Source organism: Triturus cristatus, chromosome 10 (genome assembly GCF_964204655.1).
Source record: "Triturus cristatus chromosome 10, aTriCri1.1, whole genome shotgun sequence".
In the NCBI taxonomy this organism is placed as follows: Eukaryota; Metazoa; Chordata; class Amphibia; order Caudata; family Salamandridae; genus Triturus; species Triturus cristatus.
This window is the reverse complement of record NC_140593.1, coordinates 1199786341-1199805396: the sequence shown is the minus strand read 5'-3', so window position 1 is coordinate 1199805396 and position 19056 is coordinate 1199786341. Positions and strand designations below refer to the sequence as shown.

Sequence of the window (19056 nt, the reverse complement as noted above, 5' to 3'; positions counted from 1 at the left end):
GGACCAGGCTAGTCCTGCTGAAAAAGTTACCTTCTCAAAGTCCGGTGAGAAGAGTTCCATTCATGATGAAGGATGCTGCGAGGAGCAGGCAGCGCAGCATGGACGGTTGTCGCTGTAGCATGAAGAGCATGCCGGATTTTGCCGACTGTAGACAGTGTAGCGTGAATATATGGTCGGGTGTCGCAGACGGTCATTGCTGGAGCTATGCGTAATAGGTCACCGTGGGTTGTTGTTGCTGTACCGTGGATTGTATATCTTTCTTTGCCAGTCGTCCCTGGCAGTCGCTTTACCACAAATAGGCTCACCAGAGCTTTGTACTGGTTGTTGGTACGAGCGACAGATTCTCAGTGTGAACAAGCCCATATGCACACACAAGGAGCCCAAAACTTCTTGATTTCTCCATTTATTCACAGGAGCGGATCAACTGATGTCATCCAAGGGTCTAGGACCTGGAGAGGCACTTCTCAGGGATCAGGGGCTCACTCCAGAAGAGGCCAGCAGGGCTCAAGCAGGTCTAGCTGCAGGTCCAATGCTGCAGGTCAGCTGGGCAGTCACAGGGAAGCCTCTTGAACGTCTAGGCTGGAGAGGTGAGTGGTCGTTGCTGACGTGAAGAGCATAGAACCTATGTATTTACATCTGGAGTTCAGTACTTGCAGGTTTGAAGTAGGAGGAATACACTCTGGCACCAGTCAAGGGTCCAAGACATGGGGAGGCACCTCTTCGAGGCCAAGGCTCACTTCAGCAGAAGCCAGTAGCAAGGTCCAGGTAGATCCAGTTGATGCTGGTCAGCTAAGTAGTTTCAGGGAGGGCCTCTGGACGTTTGTTGTGTTCCTGTGGCTCAGAACAGGAGGTCACCCAACTGATGCTTGGAGTCACTCAGGTATCCTGAGACAAAGGGTGCGCATCCAGTCTTCCGTCTCAGATAACTGGGCAGACCTCAAGCAGCAGGCATTCCTTGGTGGAATAAGGCATGTCTCAAGCAGCAGGGAAGTCTTCTAGCAGCAGCAGGACAGCCCTCTGCGGAACAAGGGAGGCCTTAAGCAGCATGGCAGTCCTCTGGGGAACAAAGGCAGTTCTTTTGCAATGTCCTTAAAGGCTACTCTAGTGGGAGGCACATGAGTGCAGAAGGCCCATTAGCTGCATTTAATTTACAGGCACTGGATACATGTAATGCCGTTTTACTAGGGACTTCCAAGTTAATTAACTGTGCCAATTGGGTGTAAGTCAATTCTACTATGTGTAAAAGAGGGAGCACAAGCACTTTAGCTCAGATTAGCAGTGGTACAGTGCACAGAGTACTGATGCCAACACAAACAAAATCTAAAAACAGGCAAAACGTTTAGATGAATACCACATGAAGGATGTCAGGTCTAACCCTACCACTCGGAGCTTTTCTGCAGCAGCAAATCCATATCAGCGGAACATGCAAAGAGGTTATCTGGCCTCACAGACCCCTGTTCAGCTATAGCTTGTTTCTTTGCCCCGCTGGAGGAATCCAAGTTCCAGAAAAGTGATGAAATCCGAACATAGAAATCCCTACTGCGTAAAGAAACCAAAAATATCCGGCCCATAAGGGACCTTACTTAAGCTCGAATTTTGAATTTCTCCTCCTCTGCATTGACTGTTCCACCAAAAGACATTGGCTTCACGGGGACTTCACCTGACACCTATCTGGCCTCATGGCGCTCTCCTTGTTCACAGCCTACTGCCTTGCCCTCTTGATGATTTTTGGCTAACATAAGATGGTTAAACATCCGAATGAGACGAACCTGGTTTCTGTATCTCTTCATCTCAGCTGGTCTTAAATTGCGCCTAGGTCTTGTTCACTCTCAACCAAATGACCACGGTTGATGCTTAAAGCTTTTTGATGCTATTTATAAACTAATTTAAAATTGATATTACTGGTTCCCTTATTAGATTTTTTTACGTTTTGGTATCGTTTTGTTCATTAAATTATTCTCTTGTTTTATAAATTGGAGGGGGGGTTTCATTGTTTTGTGTTTTTGACATTTTAACAGTTTTTCTAAGTCTAAATACTATATAAGTTTTCTTAAGTTGAGCATGTCTGCTTGGTGACATAGCTACCAAGGGGGTGAGCTCAGGTTTAAATTACTGAAACCTTTACTGGACCTCACAAGAATGGTGACATTATTACTTGTGCTAGGCTACCATCCACCCGAACAAATATTTCTCTTCCTCACACTTTCCTTCCCTGAACCCTTAAAATTCTAACTACCCTTTACACTACCCTTCCCTGAATCCTAAAAGCCAATAACTATCCCTTAAAGTTACCAATCTCCCCTTAATGCTACTCTTCCCTGAATCCTTAAATCCTATAGCTATCCCTTTATAGACCCCTCCCTCTGCACTAAAAAGCCCATATTACTCCTTAATGCTACTCTTCTCTGAATCCTTAAATGCTCTTACTACCTCTAAATGCTACCCTTCCCTGATCCTAAGGGCCCCTAACTTCCCTTAATTGTTACGCTTCACTGAACACTAAAAAACATGTTTACACCTTCAACACAAACCTCCCCTTAATCCTAAAACTACTATACTTTTACGCTACCCATTCTGAATCCTGAAACCCCCTTACCACCCTTGAAGGTTTCTTATGATCATTCTACCTCGCTCACTGTGTCATTACACATGTTTTTGTAAATAGCCACCATCGAGATTGAAATTCAAGAAATTACCAAAAAGTGTTTTGTATCTTGGCCTTTTCTTATGAATTGTTATACATAGTTATATCATTGGGAATGATTTATTTTTCTCTTCAATAATAAAAGGCAGAAAAGTCAGATGCTAATGAGCTGTTTTTGCTGCTAACAATTCAATGTCATGCTCAGGAAATTACAGAACATTTTTTCCACTCAATAGTTTATCCATTCTACAGTCTGTTTTTCATCTCCTAAGAAACCGAAGACCAGATTCACAAAGGTTTAGCGTCGGGACGCTAACCAGACGCCAAACCTATTTGGGGATTAACAATCCAACGTTAATTAGTATTAGTGTTGGTTTGTATGGAAAAGTAAAGCAAATCAGCACAAAACGCTGCTTTGCATTTCTTTGTGTCAAGGGGGCGTTACATGGGTGGTACATGGGCGTTCCAATGATGCTAAACTTTATCTACTAACATTAGTGGACAGGGTTTAGCGCCACATACCCTTGCTCAAATTGTCACTGGATTCAAGATAGCTTGGCTGATGAGGGTTATGAACCCGAAACCGGTCCTAGGAGGCTTGTCGCCGGTCCAGGGAAGACATGGCTTGGCAGTTCGGGCTGGACTGTTCCCATGAGGCACAGGGTCAGACTGATTTGCATATGGCCATGTCTGAACTGGCGTGGTGGAGTGAGCTAAAGAATGATGATGGATTAAACCCAGATCAGTTGACTGGGGGTGAGTGTTTGATTTGCTTAAACGCTCCGTCCATCATCCCCTTTGGTATCACTTTATTTACACTCTCAGCTGAGACAATCAGATTCAACCTTTCTTTTTCCTTAGAGATAGCCAGGTGAATTATTGGTCGTATGTTGAAATGTAGTGGTAAACATTTTGCCTCATCCAAATCTGTGATTCTGTGTACCGTTTTAAACGTCCAATCTGTTCATTGAGCCTGTTCAACTATTGATAAGTTAAGCTGCTGAGTTTCATTCAGGCACCCACCCAGTCTGTAACAAGCCGGATCTTTGCAACTTTGTAGAGTGCTTACTCTCAGATATAAACTTAGAGAAAAAATTTGTAAATGTGGTTGCTTCACTGCTGCATGAACAATTTGCATTTGGAAATGTAGTAAACTGCAAATACCTAACAGCATCAAATACAAATATTGGATTATTTTCAAATAGAGGCAGGCAACTAGCCGTTGAGCCAAGATGACACATGCAACTTGCCCTTTTGCCCCACTGGCTACTAACGACTAACAGGATTCGGGTTGTAATAGCCTGCTTTGTTCATTGGGTAGTCCTTGAAGTTCTACGTCACCCAACAAAGGCCTTCAGACGTGATACAATTATTACTCAGGCACTCACTTACTCGCTCGCTCACTCACTCACCCCTCAAACACAGGATTATGAAATTAAAAATGTTGATGCGGAGATAAATCAGCCAGACAGCTTGGTAATGCTTTTATTGTGGCAGAGGTAGACATAAAGTAACAAAAAACACATAGAAACATTCAAAGAAAGAAAGAAACCGAGGCAAGATGGCGGCCGTGGCGTGGGCTGTGTGATGCAGGGGAGAGATTCATAACACGCAAGTTGAAAAAGGAAGGGAAATATTATAACCAGCTGCAGTACACCGGGCGGCGCTGATTCGGAGACCTGGAGAGAAGCGCGCGCCCTGGACTCGGACTCGGATTTCAGATTGTGTCTCGGAGGTGTGGTGATGTCGATATCCAGTTCGAGTCATTAACAGAAGCTCTTCTAAGCAGTTTCTTTTTTCAGTAGCCTGACTCGTAATATGACTCGTAATATTTGAGTAAGAAAGGAAGTGTTACACTGTAACTTATTACGGTATATTGGCTGGCGCTGTCTAGGAGACAAAAACCTACATCTTGGATGTGGACTTGGAGGCAAGATGGCGAGATGGCGGCTGTGTGAGCAGCTTCTCACTTTGGCTCCACGCTTCGTGTTCTGGTGAGAAAACACGGGCAGTGCCGATTAAACTGCAGCTTCAAAAATGGGCTACTATCATGCGACTAGATGTAGGGGAAGAGAGACTTGCAATATTTGAATGGTTTTGATTTGGAGAAAAGTCTGTATTCGCTCTGGATTCGGACTCGGGCTCAGATAGAAGATTGTGCAGTTGGCGCAGAAGTTTTCGGAGGTCCAATTCAGTCACGTTGTCAGTTACCCAGAATTACCAACAGATGCTGCTTATTGTGTCTGAATACCGTAACCGTTTCCCGCTTTGGCGCTATCTCGGGCTTGTTGGAGCTCACTGGTCGATAGTACGGGAGGGTGACGGACCTCGGAAATTCCAAAACATGCCGCTAAAGAATCAGCCAAAGGCTCAAACCCGGAGCGGGCGGACAAAACAACCGGTTGAGGGAAAATCTGTACAAATGAAAGAAACTGTGAGTAAATCTTTATCTATTTCAGAGACTGAGTCTGCTGATAAAGTACCGAGCATTATGGGTGTTAACGTTTTGGAGAAAGTTTCTTTGTTACAACCCACTGTGAAACAATGTATTCTCCCGCTTCATGTTTTAAAAAAAAAAAAAATAATAGGGAAACAGAGAGACACTGCTCCTATAGTTTTGCCAATATCTACGCTGGAAATATCTGAGCCTGTAACTGCTGATACTACTGAAACTGATGTTATAATAGAGGCGCTAAATACAACAGAAGTATCTACAAATATAGACTTGCAGGCATCTGGTTTGCAAAGGAGTATGGGAGATGGAGTCCTAAGTAACCTTTTACAATCTACAGGACCTGCTGAGATCCTTATGAATTCGGACTTAAATAAATTCGGACTTAAATATCCTAGAAAGAGCCAAACCCCTTCAAGAGGGGGGTGAAAACTTTTATTCTTTGTCTGATTATACATCGGATGATAGTCCAAATCACAGTAGGGAATGGGCGGACTATACCGCAGAGAGCAGTCTCTTCTCACCTAGTACAAGCACTGCCACAGTCAAAAGACGAAAGAAGAGGGGTTCTCATAATCGCACTTCAATTAAATCTAGAGTCGAGAATGTTGGGAACCCTTCTATTGCTCCTGTATCCTTGGGAAATAATCTAGTGGCAACAACTAGGACTGAAATGGGAGTCGGAGAGACATTGGCTAATACTCAAGATGAAACTAATTTGTTTGAAATCCCTGCTGAGATCACGTTAACCACCATCTATAATACTATCATGGCGCATCGTGCAGAGAGTAGAGCTGAAAATCTCCGTACTCAGGCTACCTGTACTAAACTGAAGAACTCCGTACGTCGAGCGATTAAGGTCTCTGCAGAGACCGCTGACAGTCACTGAAGTCGAGGCTCGCATTTTGGTTTTGGAAGAAGAATCTCGAGCCCAGAAACAAGAACTTGGGAATGTGAAAGCACATAGGGATGACCTTTCTTACAAGCTAACTGGCTTAGAAAATCAGGCTCGAAGAAACAATTTACGATTTTTGGGCGTTCCCGAAAAGAAAGAAGGGTCCGATGCAAGACAATTTATTATTGAACTTCTAAATGAGGCCTTTCCTGATCTAAAATCATGGGATTGGGCGAAGGAAATTCAAAGAGCGCATCGCTTCCCATTTTCCATGAAGAACTCTCGGCAGGGCGAGAAAGTATATCCTCGAGCAATCCTTGTTAGTTTTAATAACTTTCTCGCAAGAGAAGAAATTTCTAGACCCAAGAAAAAAACATCCGCTAAAGGATGTATTTTTTTGTGCGGCCGGATTTCTGTCAGGCAACGGTGACCCAGCGTTGGCATCTCAGACAGTTAATACCTCAATTTCAGGAGAAGGGGGCCACCGTTTACCTCCAGAATCCCGCCAAACTTAAAATTTTGTGGAAAGGGCAGACAAATTTTTTTTTTTTCAGAGATAAAGGCTAAGGAATTTTTACATACATTATAAGGTATGGATTAGTGTTAGATATTAGATATTTTCTTAGCCTATAATATTATAGTATGAAACCTAATTTGTGAACTAATAAGTTTATAACTGATCATACTTGTCTAGGACCATTTATGTTTTCTCTTTTCTGTTTGTATTCCTTGATTTTTGTATGGGGTGCGGAGCCAGAGAGACACGGCATTCCATACTTTACAGGTACTGAGAGTTCCTGAGCCTCATATGTGGGGGAGGGGGGTGGGTGGGTGGTCCTCAACCAGGGGGTTGAGGCTGTGGTGGTGGTGGTGGGTGGGGTATAACGCAGCATTAATGATTGATTGGGGCTTTATAAGTCCTATTAGGTGGACTTTTATGTATTACAAGAGCTACAAGAGTCAAAAGAGCATTATGAACCAATTGAATAGATCACTGCCTATGATGTTTTTCAAATCTTTAAGATGGAGAGAAAAATTTTAATTTGTTCACTTAATGTTAATGGTCTGAATGATTACAAAAAGATGGGGATTTTGCGATATATGATTCAATTTTTGCAATTTGATATTTTATGTCTACAAGAGACACACATTCCTTGGTCTAAAAGGAGCCTGTTGAAAAATCTTGGTTTAGAGCTGTTAATTTGTTCTAAACAAATGGGAGTAACGAGGTGTTGCTATTCTTATAAAACGTGGAATTGGTAAATGTGTTAGATCTTTAGGCGATAAATGGGGGAGATGGGGGATTGCAGAAATTATCATTGCAGGGTCTAAATTAACTGTTTGTTCCTTATATGGCCCAAACTTAGACTGTAAGGAGGTATTTAATACAATCAACTCTGAGTTAGCAGTTTGGAATTATCCTCTAATCCTCTGTGGAGATTTCAATATTAATATCAATGCTGATTGCAATATTAGAAACACCTGGAATTATAAAGATCGCGAAACTCAAACTTTTAAAGCTCTTAGAGAACTAATCTTAAGCAACGGGCTGATAGATGTATGGAATAAACTTAGACCTACAGAATCAGGCTTTACTTATTTTTCGGCTCCACATCAAAAATCTGTTCGTCTAGATTATTTTTTTATTTCCACGCAGTTTGCCGGTAATATTAGTATCGATGTCTTACCCCAAATTATTTCTGACCATAACCCTATTGTTTTAGAATTATCATTTTCTTCTCAGGAACACATACAAAAAAGACCATGGTCATTACAAAGAAATGTATTGTTAGACCAGGATTATTTTGCTCATATGGCTCCGATAATTAAGGAATTTTTTTTTAACAATAATAATACTGCTTCGATTCAAACCGTTTGGGACACTTTTAAATCAACTATAAGGGGTGAGACTTTGAGCTATTCGAATTATCGCCAAAAAAAAAACAAGCTGCATTTAAGGCTAGTTTAGATCTAATAAGTCAAGCAGAATTGAAATTAGCTTCTTGTGTTAGATTGGGTTCAGAGGTACAGGAAGCTCAAAAAGTCTTGGCTTCTGAGCGGTTGGTTGTTTATTCTTTTCTGGCTGAGCAGGTAGCCGCAAAGTACAAAATATTTAAAAAAGAATGCTATGAACTAAGTGAACAAACTGGTAGAGTATTAGCTCAACGCTTGAGGCAGAAAGCTATTGCTACGGAAATAGTCAAAATTACGGATTTAGACGGTGTAAACCAGGAATCCAGGTCTGGTGTATTGAAAGCATTTCGAGATTTTTATCAATCTTTGTATAATCAATCAAATGATGGTACTAGTGTGAGAAATGATGCATCTAATTACCTTCTAAATAGTGATCGCTCTTCTTTCCTTATTGAAGATCAAAAAGTAATACTATCTATCCCGGTCACTTGGGAGGAGATAGAAGGGGCTATTCTTGGTCTGGCTTCTGGTAAAGCTGTCGGACCTGACAATATTCCTTTGGAATTCTATCGAACGTTTCGCAAAATTCTGCAACTAGAGGTGCTGAAAATTTTCCAAGACGCATTTAACGGCCGGCCGCCTCCATCATGGTCATTAGCTACTATTGTTGTATTTAAAAAAAAAAGGAAAAGATTCAATGGATCTTGGGTCATATAGACCTATATCTTTAATAACTTCAGATAGCAAGATCTTCTCTAAAATTTTAGCAAACAGATTAAACGATCTAATGCCTAAATTAGTGGCTAAATCACAACATGGCTTTATTAAAAAGAGAGACACAACGGATCATGTTAGAAGAATTATCACCATTTTAGACTGGGCGCAGGCCTCGGGGTCCCCTGTCGGAGTAGCCCTACTGGACGCCGAGAAAGCGTTTGATAGGGTCGACTGGGGGTTCCTTTGGCAAGTACTGGCCTGGAAAAAGTTTCCTATAGAATTTATAATTGCTTTAAAAGCTTTGTATAATCAGCCTAGGGCTGTAATTCGTAAAGCCTCTGATATTTCTACTACATTATCAATAACGAGGGGAACTAGGCAAGGGTGTCCTTGCTCCCCCCTTTTATTTGCACTATATATAGAGCCATATCTGCACAAATTAATAAATCAGGAAAGTATTCCCCCGGTCATAATTCATCAAATAGAATTAAAAAAATTCGCCTATGCCGATGATGTTGCGATTGTTACCTCGGATATTAATTTAGCATTTTCTAAAATTATAGAGGCAGCCCGGGAATTTGGTTTATATTCTGGATATAAATTAAATATAGCTAAAACGCAGATAATTCACTCTGCCGTCAGCCCACCAACTGATTTGACATATTCTACTACAGCCTTTTATTTAGGTGTGAAACTTTCTGCTAAGGTTGAAGATATTGTAGGTCTTAATCTTGACCCTTTACTTGCTTCTACCAATAGATCTCTTGAAAGGTTAAACAATCTCCATCTTTCCCTCTATGGTCGTACTAATGTTATTAAAATGCTCTTTTTTCCCAATTTCTTTATTTTTTTCGTACTATACCTTTTTTGTTTTCCTCTAGTCTATTTACCAAAATAGATAGAATAATTTCAAGATTTTTATGGGGATATAAAAGAGCTAGGCGATCTCTTAATTGGTGCTCATTACCCGTACGTAGAGGAGGCTGGGGACTACCAAATTTTCGTCTATATTATTTGGCGGTATCACTTAAGTTTATGAATGTTCTAATTTTTCAAGAAACACCATTAAAGGATCCTACATATCCATCAATTTATGTAATGATTCTTGGTGCTCAGGCACGACAATGTCTTGTACGTTTTTTAGAACCAAGTTATTATAAAAAAACAAGATTCAAAGTTATACTGACAGCTTATCAGATATGGAAACAATTCAAGAAAAGATTTGGTCTGAATAATCTTAGTTATTATACACCATTATTTTGTAACCCAATGTTACCATCAATATTTTCAGACCAGATTTTGCTGCACTGGCAAAGGCTTAATATATTTCGGCTAGGAGATCTTTATCAAGAAGAACAACTTGCTTCGTTTTCGTATTTGCAGCAACAATACAATTTACCTAAAACAGATTTTTTAAAATATTTGCAAATACGCAGTTTCTTAATTACAAAAAATTTATTTAACACTAAAAAAATCAAGAAAATTGATATACTTGAATGCTGCAGGAAACAAAACAGAATTGGTATGATCTACCAGTCCATGCTAACTCAAATGGAAGATAATCTCGAGTAATTTAATATAAAATGGCAAAATGAGTTGGGTATAGAGAGTATTAATGTATCTGATGCTTAGTTCTGTCTGACTTTGTTTTAATTAATGGATCTTTAAAAAGCCAATTTTTTATGAGCATATTTGATTTATATTATACCCCTGCCAAATTATTGAAATGGAAAGTTGATAGAGGCGAAAAATGAAGTCGATGTAAACTTCTCGGTGCAAATTCTGCTCATATGTTTTATTTCTGTCCTAATCTAACCCAATTTATTTCTGAAATTCAAATGTTTCTAAATAACATCATGAACTCACCCGTAACACTCTCTGCTGAACTTGTTATTCTTGGTGTTCAATCAAATCCTGTCAAACTGTGGACAATTGCTGAAGAAGGCTTTTTATTTATATCTATGTCTATTTTTAGATATTGTATTACTTCTCATTGGCTTGATGCTGATCCTCCTTCATTCTTTCAATGGCAATCGGAATTGCTAAATATTTATCAATTAGAGCAATCAGTGTATTGTTTAAAGGGGAGGAAAAAGAAAGTTTTTAGTTTAAATATCTGGGCCCCTATTCGCAATTGGATTCAATCTTAAAAGGTTAAATTGTTCTTCTATTCCAATGCTATCGAAGCGAAGTCTAGTTTGACCTAATCATTTATGTCAACTCTTTGTATGATTTGTAATGCTCGATCAATTATTTTTTTGCTGCTGTAAAAACCTAATAAAAAAAAGGAAAAAAAAAAAAAGAAACATTCAAAGAAAAGAACAAAGTAATTTACATTTTACAAATTTCAGTTACTTTGCTTGTTGAGGGAAGCATGATCACTCTTCACTCTCTGTTTTCTAGGAGAAAATAAATCAAGTTTCCTAAAAGAGTTATGTGAAAGTTACGTAGAAATTGTTGCAAACTGCAGAATGTATGATTACATTACTAAACCATCAAATACTAAGAAACAAGCTAAAAACCTCAAGTAAGGATAAATTAAGAGGGTTCAGACAGTATAGCTCTGCAGATTATGTTTTCATTGTAATGAATGCCACCACACTATCCATTTTGCTGATATGTTATGATTCCACGGTTTTAACTTAAATAATAGAAGATAGATATTATCAAGTTCTCAGTCACTAATGCATCATAACCCTCACATGACTAGCAATGAAAACTGACATTTTGAGGACATGGTTTCCAATATGTTAGTTAAGGACTACTTTTTAGGTAGGCCAGAGTGCTTGATTCCAAGATGGCCAAACACTTGTGAGGCTCCCTGTACCGAACTGACTATCCATTTATTTACCAGCAGCTGGCGACAACAATTTGGGATCCGTTGACGGGGATTGAGTCAATTATAGCCCGAGAGCCTGACCACAGAAAAATTGGACTTGTGGGGGCACCAATGTAGCCATACAAAAAGGGTGGCGCAAACTGTGATGCGGCCCAGAAAATCGGCCTGGAATGGGCCCCTAGGAGCAGACTGAGAGTGAATATAACTGTTTCTCGCTTGCTGTATCATAGTGGCAGGAACACGCGGTCCCGCGGCAAGAGCTACCATGAGTGGAATTGGCCGCATGGCAGTTCTGGTGACAGCCTGGCCTTTCGGAGGGACTGAGCTCACTTGAAGGTAAGGGGCTGAGGCAGCACGGTGCCTGCTTGAGGCATAGATCACTGACTGGCCGGGGGAGCTGGGCCCCACTCTCCACCCTACTGGTAGACCTGAATATCTATTGCAGTGCCGCCCCACCACTAGGGGGCTGGTGTCTCCCTAGGAGGGGAATTTCTTCCACTATATTCTTCACCTCTACACCTGGTCTGCCCCCCAGGTAGATGACACTGATGTGGGAGCTCCACTACAGGCATGTTTGGGGTGTGACTGACCTCATGGTTGTGCTGAGGGTGGGCTGGCCGTTAGGTGGAGCAGTGCCTGTTAAAGTGGGGCCAAGGCCTTGGGGTCCCTGCAGAGTGCCGGCAGAGGGGGAAGCATCCCGCTCTCCATTCTAGCAGTAAAGGTTAACTATCTACTGCAGCGGGGCCCTGCTGTTGGGGACTGGTGGCTCCTCAGGCTTCTTCCCTTACTTATTTATCCTTACACATGGGCTGCCAGCCTGAGCGGGAGGTACTGACTTTAAAGCTCTGCTGCTGACCTTGGGGGACAGAGGGCCTCAGAACAAAATATACACTGCGACCTGTGAACTAAAGAGAAAGGTGCACTTTGTAGCAGAGGTTGCAGTCACAAGTAGTGGCTACAATCTGGGGCCCCTGCCGGGAGTGCTACTGGTAGTACTATTATAATCCAACAACAATGGCTAAAGGGGACCCAAAGCAAGCTAAACTTTCCTTCGACTCGCGGCGTATTACAGGGCTCACTCACCAGATAATGGCATTGTGTCGCGAACGAAGCGGTGCACGACTCCAAGGAGCCAGACACCAAGAACCTCCTCCTACGTATGTAAAAAAAAGTCTCATGTATATGGTGACAAAAAGCTAAATACTTATCCAATAGGGTGCACAAATTAACAACTACCCTGAATAAGCATGTAAAATGCATTTCAACTGCAAAATACAAATTTCCATCCTAGAGGATGATATGGCTGACCAAAAGTAGAAGCTCTTAGACATGGCCAAAATTCTCTCCATAATTATTTCAAAGAATGAAGCTTGGGAAGGTAGGTCCCTGCACAATACTTTGTGCGTGGTGGGTATCCCGAATCCACAAATTTCTGTAATATCCTTCTTAAATTATTGTTTGAGACTGAGCATCCTTTCCCTCTGTTCACTGTAGAGAGAGGGCACCAATACCTTGAGCTCGCCCTCCCCCTCCTGACGCAGCACCCACCCTGATTATTGCCAGGCTACTCAATTTTAAGGATTGGGATACTATGCTGCAGCTGGCACAGGAGAGACAGGCATTAATCTTTGAGGGAAACTCTATATGAATGTTCCCAAACTTTGCAATTACAGTGCAAAAGGCGTGGCATGTGTTTTTGTCAATGAAATGCAAGCAGCGCCAAGCAGGCATAGCATAGGCTATGTTATGCACAGTGTGCCTGAAGTTTATGCATCGGGATAAACACCCATGTGTTCCCAAGCCTGCACAGTGCCTCACAATTTGTGTAGCATATTCTTCTCAACTCCAAGAAAGACTCAGCCAAAAACCATGTTACAGCTTAGGAGAACCTAAATGATGTGGAATGATGTGACTGAGACTCATTTTGCTTGCAGTCTGATTTGAGCGAATTGTGGAAATACTTTTCTGATGGATACTTCTACCTGCAGATTCCTCATCTGTAGAACAATCACCAAGCATCAGATTGGATCCAGAAAACTTCAAAGCTGCGATGCCGCCAGTGGAGGGTGCTGGATCAGTCTGCGCTGGGGACTCGGGTTTAGGGTTTGCGGCTTTGGGAGAGGGTCATCCATCCGGCAATTTCAGCCACTCCAGCAGCAACCGATCCCTTTGTTCGACAATACAGGGGCTCTACCTTGCAACCCTTCTCCTATTCTTCTGCCCCTGCACCTTAAGGAAAGCAGGCCTAGTTTGTCACTCCAACCTCACGCGGAGCCTATGGGAGGGCAGGTGACACATTGTCTTATAGCCTAAATGGGCATTATTTTGGACCGATTCCTTCAAATTATAGAAGAGGGCTACATCCATCCCTTCCTTCACGTTCCGCTCTCCACCCCATCCCCTTTAACACCGCCAGATCATTTTGCTATTTTGCGGCAAGTGGCAGCTCTCCTTCCGCAGGGAGTGGCGGAGTTAGTGCCAGACATGGAAATAGTCTACACATATTACTTCTTGGTCACCAAGAAGGACTGTGGCCTGCAACCCATTCTAGATCTCAGGAGCCTGAACGTCTTTCCTCAAAAAGGATAAGTTCAAGATGCTGACCCTGACTCAAGTCTACTGGCATAGAGCTTGGAGACTGAATGGTGTCACTGGACTTGCAGGATGCGCACTTCCACATCCCTATCCTGCGGTCCATCAGAAGAAGTACTTGCGATTTTCAGTCGGTTCTATGCACTATCAGTTTGTGGTATTACACTTTGGGTTGACATCGGCACCCTGAGTCTTCACCAAATCTCAACTGTGGCCCTCCCGATGACTCTAATATAGGGTCGGTACTGAACACCACCATTCTGTGCTACTTCCCTCCATTATGGAGGATCTCAGACATCAAGGAGAGGACTCCAACTTTCCAGTCAGGTGCAAGAGTTCCAGTTCTGAGAGCCTTGTGAATCATAGGTCTGCTGACTTTCTGCACTCTCCTAGTCAGGGACTCACGTTCGCACATGAGGGCCATGCAGTGGTGCCTCCACAGCCAGTGACTACAGTACGGGGGAGACTTGTCAGATTCCATTGTGATCTCCCCCTATGCTGTGGCGGATGTGGCTTGGTGGGGGAACGAGGCAAACCTGACATACAGGATGGCCTTCTCCCCCTCCAGATGTGGCTGCGGTAGTGATGGATGCTTACACGCTGGGGTAGGGAGCTGATCTGGAAAATTTAAAGATTAGGGGCCTCTGGTCTCGGGAGGAGCAGGTCCTTCATATCGACCTGCTAGAATTGCCAGCAATTCGGCTGGCACTGAAAGTCTTCTACCCCTCCATCGTAGGCCGGTCCGTACAGATCTTGACAGACAACTCAACTGCAATGTGGTATTTGAACAAGCAAGATGGAGTAGGGTCTCATCTCCTTTGTCTGGAGGCTTTGAGACTGTGGTGTTGGGCACACCAACAAGAGATCTGGCTCACCGCCAAAGACCTAGTGTGGTCTCTGAAGGTTAAAGCCAACAGTTTGAGCCAGTCTTATCTTGCTGATCATGAGTGACATCTTCTACTAGAGGTAGTCCAGGATATCTTCGCCCAGTCGTTCCCCCGCCTTATACAGTTTTCTCTTCAATAATTTCCTGCATATGTTGCAGTGATAATATTGATGATGTCATAGAAGATTTCATGAGTGATATAGTATGTGGGGTAATTAGCAGTGCATGTTGAGGGAGTGAGTTGTAGTTGCCTTAGGGCACAAGTTATAGTTACTTGAGATAGCTATAACTGCTGAATTTATGTGGTTTTGTGTGTGTAAGATCTGAACCTAACTATAACGTCTCTGTAACCTTTGTTTACTTTGGTGAAGTTATAAGGTTTATATAATTTTATTTACAAAATAATGTCCCTGTAACCAGTGAATTTCTACTTTTTTTAATGCTATTTCCTAAGTTTTTTTAATATAAATTTTGCAGCAATTTGGCTCATAAGTTCAATTTATTAATATACATTTTCACAAGTTTATAAATATATTGTATTCACATATTAATTCTTAGTATATATTTTAAAACTAACATTTTTAAAATTAAGGTATGGTAGCTTATGTAGTCTTTCTAGAAATTCAATGCACAAGTCTTTCTATTTTTTAAATTCAGTTTATGGAACCCCAGATCCGTTGCAAATCCTTGGACAAATAAGTGTCTGCCAGTTTTATTACACAAATCCAGTACTAAAGCAACAACACATTTAATACAAACATATGCTATTGCAATTTTTATAAGTATATCACTGCTTGTGTGTGGGTGGCTGTTTGAATAACTTTGTGGGTGTGTGAGTGGTTATGTAGGTGTGTGCGTGGGTGTGTGAGTAGGTGTGTAAGTGGTTGTGTAGGTATGCGAATGGTTTTATGGGTCTGTGAGTGGGTGTGTGAGTGTATGAGTGGTTGTGTGTATATCTAAGCAAATATGTGAGCGGCTGTGTGGGTCCGTGATAGGGTGTGTGAGTGGTTTTGTGGGTCTGTGAGTGGGTATATGAGTGGCTGTATGGGTGTGTGAGTGGTTGTGTGGGTTGGTAAGTTGTTGAGTGAGTGGGTGTGTGAGTGGCTATGTGGGTGTGTGAGTGGTTGTGTGGGTATGTAAGTGGGTGTGTGAGTGAGTGTGTGAGTAGGTTTATTAGTCTGTGAGTGGGTCTATGTGTCTTTTTTTTTCAATTGGGGTCTGAATCCACAGATCCACCTGAATCCGCCTGGATCTGTGAGGATCTGAGTGGATCCGCTGATCCTCGCAGGGTCAACAAACATTTTCAGAACATTTCTTGCCCATGGGAATCGTGTCCCAATGCACAAAATGGCAGCTGTAACTTTCCTCTCAGGTTCCAGCGGGTCAATCACGGCATTGGTGGATTCGCATCTCAAGGTATACATAAATATTTTTTACTTGAATAACTCTGAAACGACTGAACAGATTGACACCAAATTACAAAACGCTTTTTCTAGACCAAGATCTGGCTTTCTGGCAAATTTGGTGTTAATCATGTTAATGGTACAGGCTGTAGTAGTGTCTAAAATTACTGTAGGAAATTGCATGAGGAAAATGATTTTGGGACCCCCCTTTTTCCCGGCTCCCTCTAGACAGATCACCCTCAAACTTTTCAGACAGCAACTGAAGTGACTGGCAAACTAGTTTTGATCAATTCGTGAAGATGTTTTTAGCAAATCAAAAAATGTTTTTCCTATGGAAACCAGGTCTTATCTATAACTACCTACTTGCAGTCTAGTCCCATGCTTAAAGACTTTGCTGTAGAAATGGCAAAATACTCTGTCCCTTTCTGTCTCGTGGATGGCAATGTGCTAATTCCATGCTTAAAAACTTTGATAGAAAATCAGACATTTGAGGTGAGCAAATTCAGAGTCACTTGTATCGTAGGATGCTCCATACAGGAGCTGCTCTCTACCTAAACTTGGGAACTACCCAGAATTCACTGCATCTTTTTTGCATAATTTATGCAGCACTCTATGCTTGAAAGGGTATTGGTTTGACTTATACTGGGTGCTCCCTTGTGTCTGGACAAAGTTAAACCTCGCTGAAGAGCTATATTAATAGTGAAACACAACAGGGAATGCTTTTATTCAGTCAAGGTTGGCTTTGCTTAGATGATATTTAACTAATCCAAAGCTGTACTACTGTACTACTGTGCTTGCAGTGGTAAAAGCCTTTTGTCATTTTAAAGCTTGGCCTCTATGGCACTGTGCTAATCCTATGCTTAAAGACATTGCTGTAGAAATGGTAAAATACTTTGTCCCTTTCTATCTCGGCATGGTTTTCAGTGGGCTAAACCTATGCTTAAAAGCTTTGAGCTGAGCAAATTCAGTGTGTTGCTGGTATTCTGTAGAGGAACTGCACTCCATCTAAACTTGGGAGCTACCCAGAGCGCTCTGCTTCTTTTTTGCACAATCCATGTGGCATACTATGCCTGAAAGGGTATTATCCCTTCCCTCATCCTCCCTCTTTTCCTCTGTTCCCTTCTGCAACTTTCCTTCCCTTTCCCCTCCCCCCACTTCCCCCTTCCCACACACAGGCAAGCCGGATGCCTGTCTTTTGTTCTGATGTTATTGTATTCAAATACTGATGTTTAAATGAAATGTATATTATTTGTGAGTATTCACACAGACCTGGATTCTCAAAAAAAGCTATGCAATGTGATTTTGAAGGTGATTTTATTGCAACCTATACCCCATGTTTTAACATGATAGACCGGCAAACCTCATATCCTCCCTGCACACCCCTGCTCCCACCCACACTGCCCACCTTGGGCCTTACTCATCGCCATGGCTAACCATGTCGATGTTATTATATATAACCAGATCCACTTGGAGACATACTGAAGGTTAACCCTATTTTATACCTTTTTCAGATCCCAGACGGCACACTATGTGCAACACCGATGAGCACTGAACTCAGGGATAATCTACACTAAGAAGTGACACCAAAGTGAAACCTCTTCTAGGGCTACTACAGCTGAATGACAATGATCAGGTACTTTACTCCTTCCCTTTAGCTATTATGACCAGTCACTGCTGAGAATAACATTCTTTATCTCCTCAATCTGGGACTTATTGAAGGGAGCACCTGGCAAACATACCTGGCATCCAATTGGTGTTGACACACTTCCAATGACATTCTGTTTCACCAGTGTCAGACCAGCACTGGGCACTGATCCCGATCACTTGCGTGACTGATCACTGAGAACAGTCCACTAAACGCAACTATGTGGTACCGTGAACGGCCTTATGGGAGTTGAAGTCTGAGCACAAATACCCAGGGAAGATACGACACGGGGCTGCACACCACCAAGTTTCCAAATTCCTTTTAACATTTCACGTCACTAAAATCATGTATAAATACACTTAATCTTTTGTTCAAAATTATTGATTTAACGAAGTTCGTGAAATTGAGTGAAAGATCTTTTCTTTATGTCTATTTTGTTGATCACGTCAACCTGAGCTAATGTTTTAGTGGTTGAAAAATTACTGGTGTGGTCATGTGACCAAGTCTCGGAGGCGCGAAATGCGTTATCATCTGTCTGCCTGACATTAAATTAACGCAGTGACCAGCATCAATTACAGAGTGGCTCTTTTCTTTTCTTCAGATCTGTGGAAATTGAATTTCCTTTGCATATATGTGTGTGTGTTTATATATATGTGTATATATGTATATATATATGTGTGTGTGTGTGTATGTGGGGGTGTGTGTGTGTGTGTGTGTGTGTGTGTGTGTATATATATATATAGATATATATATATATATATATATACACACACATACATATACATGACTAGGTTTGGCCCGGAAAGAAACACTGCCATTTTACATGCAAACGTTTTTCAAGTTGCCTTCTTTTCTAAACGATGACATTTTGCTTGCGTGACAGTGCAGGATTATTTTCTCTGAAACCACATTGCTTACAAATTCCACTTTGTAAGTACACTATAACGACACCTTGAACATTTAGTTCAAGGCCTAAACACACATTGTGAAAATGTTGTTTGTTATTCATTCATAAGGCGACATGGCTATCACAGGAGAATAAACAATGTCAGCCTGGCCAAAGCCTCGA

At 41.7% G+C, this 19056-nt stretch overlaps 1 protein-coding gene and 1 pseudogene across 2 annotated transcripts in view; both read right to left on the bottom strand.

The window, feature by feature from the left end:
* Window positions 1–19056, bottom strand: part of LOC146797043 (uncharacterized) — a 233229-nt pseudogene that overhangs the window by 107322 nt on the left and 106851 nt on the right. The gene's annotated exons all lie outside the window — the stretch shown is intronic.
* Window positions 11006–19056, bottom strand: part of LOC146797042 (myosin-4-like) — a 242141-nt gene continuing 234090 nt past the window's right edge. Inside the window, exon 41 of the mRNA XM_085629650.1 lies at window positions 11006–11023. The gene's annotated coding sequence lies outside the window, so the exon portion shown is untranslated. The remainder of the gene's footprint in view (window positions 11024–19056) is intronic.